The sequence below is a fragment of the Bos javanicus genome, chromosome 17 (genome assembly GCF_032452875.1).
Source record: "Bos javanicus breed banteng chromosome 17, ARS-OSU_banteng_1.0, whole genome shotgun sequence".
In the NCBI taxonomy this organism is placed as follows: Eukaryota; Metazoa; Chordata; class Mammalia; order Artiodactyla; family Bovidae; genus Bos; species Bos javanicus.
The window spans coordinates 17,186,896-17,193,707 of NC_083884.1; the positions used below are offsets into that span (position 1 = coordinate 17,186,896).

Genomic DNA, 6,812 nt, shown 5'->3' on the forward strand with positions numbered 1-6,812 from the left:
AAAGAAATCCCAGGGCTGATCTCCTTCAGAATGGACTGGTTGAATCTCTTTGCAGTCCAAGGGACTCTCAAGAGTCTTCTCCAACACCACAGTTCAAAAGCATCAATTCTTTGGTGCTCAGCCTTCTTCACAGTCCAACTCTCACATCCATAACTGATCAGTGGAAAAACCATAGCCTTGACTAGATGGACCTTTGTTGGCAAAGTAATGTCTCTGCTTTTGAATATGCTATCTAGGTTGGTCATAACTTTTCTTCCAAGGAGTAAGCGTCTTTTAATTTCATGGCTGCAGTCACCATCTGCAGTGATTTTGGAGCCCCCCAAAATAAAGTCTGACACTGTTTCCACTGTTTCCCCATCTATCTGCCATGAAGTGATGGGACTAGATGCCATGATCTTCGTTTTCTGAATGTTGAGCTTTAAGCCAACTTTTTCACTCTCTTCTTTCACCTTCATCAAGAGGCTTTTTAGTTCCTCTTCACTTTCTGCCATAAGGGTGGTGTCATCTGCATATCTGAGGTTATTGATATTTCTCCTGGCAATCTTGATTCCAGCTTGTGCTTCTTCCAGCCTAGCATTTCTCATGATGTACTCTGCATAGAAGTTAAATAAGCAGGGTGACAATATATAGCCTTGACGTACTCCTTTTCCTATTTGGAACCAGTCTGTTATTCCATGTCCAGTTCTAACTGTTGCTTCCTGACCTGCATAGAGGTTTCTCAAGAGGCAGGTCAGGTGGTCTGGTATTCCCATCTCTTTCAGAATTTTCCACAGTTTATTGTGATCCACATAGTCAAAGGTTTTGGCATAGGCAATAAAGCAGAAATAGATGTTTTTTCTGGAATTCTCTTGCTTTTTCGATGATACAGCAGATGTTGGCAATTTGGTCTCTGGTTCCTCTGCCTTTCCTAAAACCAACTTGAACAACTGGAAGTTCATTGTTCATGTATTGCTGAAGCCTGGCTTGGAGAATTTTGAGTATTACTTTACTACTGCTAAGTCGCTTCAGTCGTGTCCGACTCTGTGTGACTCCATAGATGGCAGCCCACCAGGCCCCGCCATCCCTGGGATTCTCCATGCAAAAACACTGGAGTGGGTTGCCATTTCCTCCTCCAATGCATTAAAGTGAAAAGTGAAAAGTGAAAGTGAAGTTGCTCAGTTGTGTCCGACTCTTAGCGACCCCATGGACTACAGCCTACCAGGCTCCTCCGTCCATGGGATTTTCCAGGCAAGAGTACTGGAGTGAGTTGCCATTAGCTCAGCCATAAAAAGGAATGTAGTTGAGTTAGTTCTGATGAGGTGGATGAACCTAGAACCTATTATACAGAGTGAAGTAAGTCAGAAAGAGAAAGATAAATACCATATTCTAAAACATATATATGGAATCTAGAAAAATGGTACTGAAGAATTTATTTGAAGGGCAGTGATGGAGAATTAAAGAGAATAGACTTACGGACATGGGGAGAGGAGAGAAGAGGGTGAGCTATATGGAGAGAGTAACATGGAAACTTACAGTACCATATGTAAAATAGATAGCCAATGGGAATGTGCTGTATATATCAGGAAACTCAAACGAGGGCTCTGTATCAACTTAGAGGGGTGGGATGGGGAGGGAGATGGGAGGGAGGTTCAAAAGGGAGGGGATTTATGTATACCTATGGCTGATTCAGGTTGAAATTTGACAGAAAACAACAAAATTCTGTAAAGCAATTATCCTTCAATTAAAACAAATTAATTAAAAAAAAAAAAAAACTAAACTAAAGGAAGGGCTTCCCTGGTGCTCAGTGGTAAGAAATCCGCCTGCCAATGCAGGGGATATAGGTTCGATCCCTGGTCCGGGAAGAGCCCACATGCCATGGCTCAACTAAGCCCATGCCCACAAGTACTAAGCCAGCACTCTAGAGCCTGTGGGCCAAAATTACAGAAGCCCACATGCCTAGAGCCCATGCTCTGCAACAAGAGGAGCCACTACAATAAGAAACACGTGCACCACAACTAGAGAGGAGGCCCCATTCTCTGCAGCCGAAGAAGGCCCATGTGCATCAACAAAGACCCAGCACAGCCAAAAATGAAATAAATAAATCAATCTTAAAAAAAAAAAGTAAAGGAAGAAGAACTTACATTTGTTAATTCTACATTCCCAGTCCTTCCCTCCCCCAACGCCTCCCCCTTGGCAACCACAAGTCTGTTGTCTATGTCTGGGAGTCTGTTTGTGCTTTGGAGACATATAGGATGGGTTAACAGCAAGGTCCTACTGTATAATACAGAGCATTATATTCAATAACCATAATGAGACAAACCATAATGGAAAGGAATATGAAAAGATGTCTATATGAAAAAAGTATATAACTGAGTCACTTTGCCTTTCAGCAGAGATTGGCACACCATTGTACATCAACTATACTTCAATTAAAAAAAAAAAAAAGTAAAAGAAGAAGCAGTGGCTCTGTGAATGCTAAGGAAAAGAGCATTCTAGACACAGGGACTTTTGTACAGAAGCCCTGGGACTTTTTTTTTTTTTTTTGCCCCATTTGAGGATCTAAACAAAAACCAGGGGAATTCCCTGGTGGTACAGTGGTTAGGACTCCACAATCTCACTGCCAAGGGCCTAGGTTTGATCCCTGGTTAAAGAACTAAGGTCCTGAAAGCCACATGGCATGGCCAAAAAAAAAGAAACCCAGTGTGGCTGAGGCGATAAGAGGAGGATACCAGCCTGAGGAAAGGGCAGGGGCGGCTCACAAAGTCATGAACTCCTTCAGTGAGGTGTGGGGTGGCCCAACCAGATTTACACTTAGAATTCACTTGAATTACTGTGTTGAGTCCCATGGAGGAGGGAAGCCTTAGCCCAGTTCCCAGTCTTGCTGAGATGGTTGGTAACCTGGACTAAGGTGGTAACGGGGGGGAGATGGAGAGGAGAGGGTAGGTTTATGTTTTTTTTTTTTTTTTTAAGATTGAATTAATGGAACTGGCTGATGGCTTAGATATACAGGTGGCTGAGGGGCAGTTGTGAGGAAAAGAAAGGAATGAAGAACAACTCCTGGCTTGAGTACATGAGTGGGTGATGGTGCCATTTGTTATACGATGAACATAGGAAGAGGAAGAATCAGGAGCTCAGAGTTTGACATATGAATTGTGTGATGTCCATTAATCATCAACAGGGATATGGAAATTAGGCAATGAGATGAGTCTGGGGCTTCAAAAAAAATAGATTCAGGAAGCATCAGCTATCAGCAGGCATGGAAGACAAGATACTAAAACTGGGGAAACATCACTTAAATAAAGTACAAAATGATGAAAAATGGGCCACAGCAGCCCGTGGGGTTTTTAAGAACCTTCAGGGGCAGAGCCCTAGGGAACCCAAGAGTTACTCGTCAAACTGAGAGTAGTTCAGAGGAAATTAAGAAAGGCGAGAGCATCTCAAGCAGAAGGCATTGTAGACTGCGTCCAGTGCTGCTGAGAGGTTACATAAAGGACAGAAATGTCTCCAGTGGGGGACTTCCCTGGTGGTCCAGTTGTTAAGATTCCACTCGCCCATGCAGAGGACAGGAGTTTGAACCCCAGTCCTGGAAGATTTCATATGCTTTGAGGCAACTAAGTCCAGTGTGCCACAACTACTGAGCCCATGTGCTCCACTGCAAGACAAGCCATCACAGTGCAAAGCCATCACAATGAAAAGCCATCACAATGCAAAGCCATCACAATGCAAAGCCCGTGCGCTACAACTAGAGAGGAAGCTCCCACTCACGGAAACTAGAGAAAACCCTCCCATAGCAGTGAAGACCCTGCCTTCTCTATCTTCAGGTTGTTTGAATCTAGAGATTCAAAACTCGCTGGTCTGGGGAACCAACTGCATTCACTGTACTATTCTACTTTATATTAGGGACTTGAGCATCCGCCTATTGGGGTATTTGGCCCCTGCTCCTGGAACCAATGCCCCGTGGACTCGGAGGGACGACTGTATGCCAGAATGAGTAATGAATCATCCCACAGTCTCGACCTAAAATCAAACTAGACACTGGGCTGAGATTAAAACCCTGACACCTGCTCCTTTCAGTCCTAAGGCTGTCTCCTTCAATTTTGGCGCTTGCTGTTTACCAGCCCTGTGGGAATGGGCTTTACTGTAAAAGGGAAATTATTCATAAAAACATCGTTTCAAATTGTTGTTGTTGTTGTTCAGTCACTAAGACTCTTAGCGACCCCATGGACTGCAGCATGCTAGGCTCCCTTGTCCTGGATACTCTCCCCTCCTCTCTGCTCTGGTAATTTTGACAAAGTACAGTTTACAGCTGTTTATGACCACAGTTGTTATGGTCAGTCAGCATGAAATTCTCTGAATGTCTTCATGTGTAGATACATCCTCCCCCATTTCAATCTTCTGGTAAAAGAGGACAAGATGATTTTTAAAAGGACAGAGAAAGAAAAGACGCCAGATTTTTAAATGTACCCAGTGAAAAGTAATAGTTTAGAACAAAAATTGAACCACATAAAAAACAATTAAGAAAAAGAGATGTAGTGAAAAGTTTTCTGTTGGTTTTGGCTCAAGTCCCAAGTGAGTTTTTCTAGGCTGACTTTCCAAAAAAATTCATGACATAAAGTTGTTTGGATGGGGATGTGGTTAATAAGAAAAGCAAAAAAGGCCAAACTCAATGTCAAAATCGTGTCAAAGACTGAAATAAGTAGAACTCACTTGATGATACAAAGGAGCAAAACAGAGATAAAAAAGTTATTAGCAAAGTATTGTCTTCTGAAATTTGGAGAGTTAGTAAAGGAATAAAGAACAGAGAAATGAGTGGTGTTAGTTTCATGCACGTTCTCCAAAATAAATACACGTACCCATAATCTTCCATTTCCATTTGCTGTACTTGCAGCAAAAGGGACTGCTGGACTCCAAAAGTTCTTCTACTTTGTCTGGAGAGTTAGTATGTGGTCTCAGAGAAGCAATACAGCCCACCCATGCAGCAGGGTAAACTGGTGGGAAGGAGGTAAAAGTGATTTCATAGGAGCAGAAATGAACAAAGGAATCGGCAGAGGCATGAGAAGTAAGGTTACAGATCAGAGTCAAGTTCATGAATAAGATGGTGGATATCTAAGAGAGAGAATACCAAGGCAGCAGCATAGCCCTTAAGACAGTAATTGGTTTTCCAGTACTGATCAGACTTCCAATAACAAAAGGTCCCTTTCTGCCCTTGCTACACGTATTACCTCAGGCACTTTTGTAATGGGACTAAGCTCATTCTGAGAATTCAGTAAATCAGTCTACATAAAGAACTTAGAACTCATAGTGTCTACATATATATTAAGTATTCAAAAATTGCATCTTTTGTTACTGTTTATTATTCATCTCACTGACAGATGCCCCCATGAGCCAGACTTGCAGCATGCAAGAGACTGCAGGAGACTCTGGTTCGATCCCTGGTTGGGAAGATTCTCTGGAGGAGGGCATGGCAACCCACTCCAGTATTCTTGCCTGGAGAATCCCCATGGACAGAGGAACCTGGAGGGCTACAGTCCACGGGGTGGCAAAGACTTGGACACGACTGAGTGACTAGGCACAGCACAGGATGTCCTAGAGGAGGAGCTCTGCAAGCCTAGGCCCCTGTAGGTTATCTGTGCAAACTTGGCTTATTGGTCCCTATTTTTTTATTTCTATGTAGTATTTCTTGCTCTCATTGAATTCTTCTTATGTGTGTTTTTTTAAAACTACCACACGCTACCTTCAAAATTCCCTTGGATGTATCTGTCGATCTCTAAAATTAGACTCTAAACTCCTTGAGAGGAGGACTCCTGTCTGTTCCTCAGGACAGAGCTTAACACAAACAAGGCAATTATACATTAAAAAAAAAAAATCAATAAACAGTCTTTCTTGAAACGTTTTTTGGACGTTAAAGTTTCTAGACCTTGTTCCCTTCTACTCCTCTTGTCCTGACCTCCCTTAGGGTCTCATCCTCCACGAGCCCTTTAGGATCTTCCACCAGTCCTGGGAGGAGGTGAAATCACTCCAGTTTCAAAGTGAAAATTGTGGCTCAGCACTGTGAAAACTGCCCATGTGGCAGGACTGAGATCCTAGTCTGGTTCATCTGCTACCAAAGCTCTGCCTCTGCCCAGCACATTGTATCTCCCCTCCAAGCAAATGTAAGATGGAAAAAAAAGAAAATCATTGAGACAGGCCATAGGATACCAAGTATCACAGGATGTTACTCCTTAGGAAATGGATTTTTTTTTTTTTTTTCTGGCTGTGCTGTGGCTTGTGAGATCTTAGTTTCCTGATCAGGAATTGAACCTGGGCCATAGCAATGAAAGTACCAAGTCCTAACCACTGGACTGCCAGGAACTCCCAGGAAATGAATTTTTAAAACAATAATGCTAGCCCTCACAGAGTCGGACACGACTGAAGCAACTTAGCAGCTTAGCAGCACATGTAAAGTAATGTGAATCCCCTATTATATTTTGAGAATTCTTCCCCCCTTATGTGGAAAATATTTTTAAAGAGTTCCCCCCTTTTCAGTCATGCGGATAGTTATTCAGGAGCTTATTGTGAAGAAAAGACCTACCCTGAAGAACTGAACAGGCATCAATTTCTTTTAAATTGCAATCAATCAATCAATCAAATCAAATTAAAAAAATACAATATGGATCAAACCTTGTGCATTGAAACTTTTCCCCATTAAGCTTTTATTAAGCCACTAAAACATGCATATGTAGAGTAACTGCACTTTCAAATGCTTTGTTTTCTTGAAGTCTACTGTAGAGTGTCCTTTGAATATGCGGCACATATGAGGGGCAAGATGCTAAAGCAAAGCAGTGTCAAGGCTG

General features: G+C 42.5%; 1 non-coding gene across 1 annotated transcript; it reads right to left on the reverse strand.

Moving 5' to 3' along the window:
• Positions 1-6,258: 6,258 nt before the first annotated feature.
• Positions 6,259-6,330, reverse strand: TRNAE-UUC (transfer RNA glutamic acid (anticodon UUC)). The gene has a single exon. It is a non-coding gene; the product is annotated as a tRNA-Glu (tRNA).
• Positions 6,331-6,812: the final 482 nt, after the last annotated feature.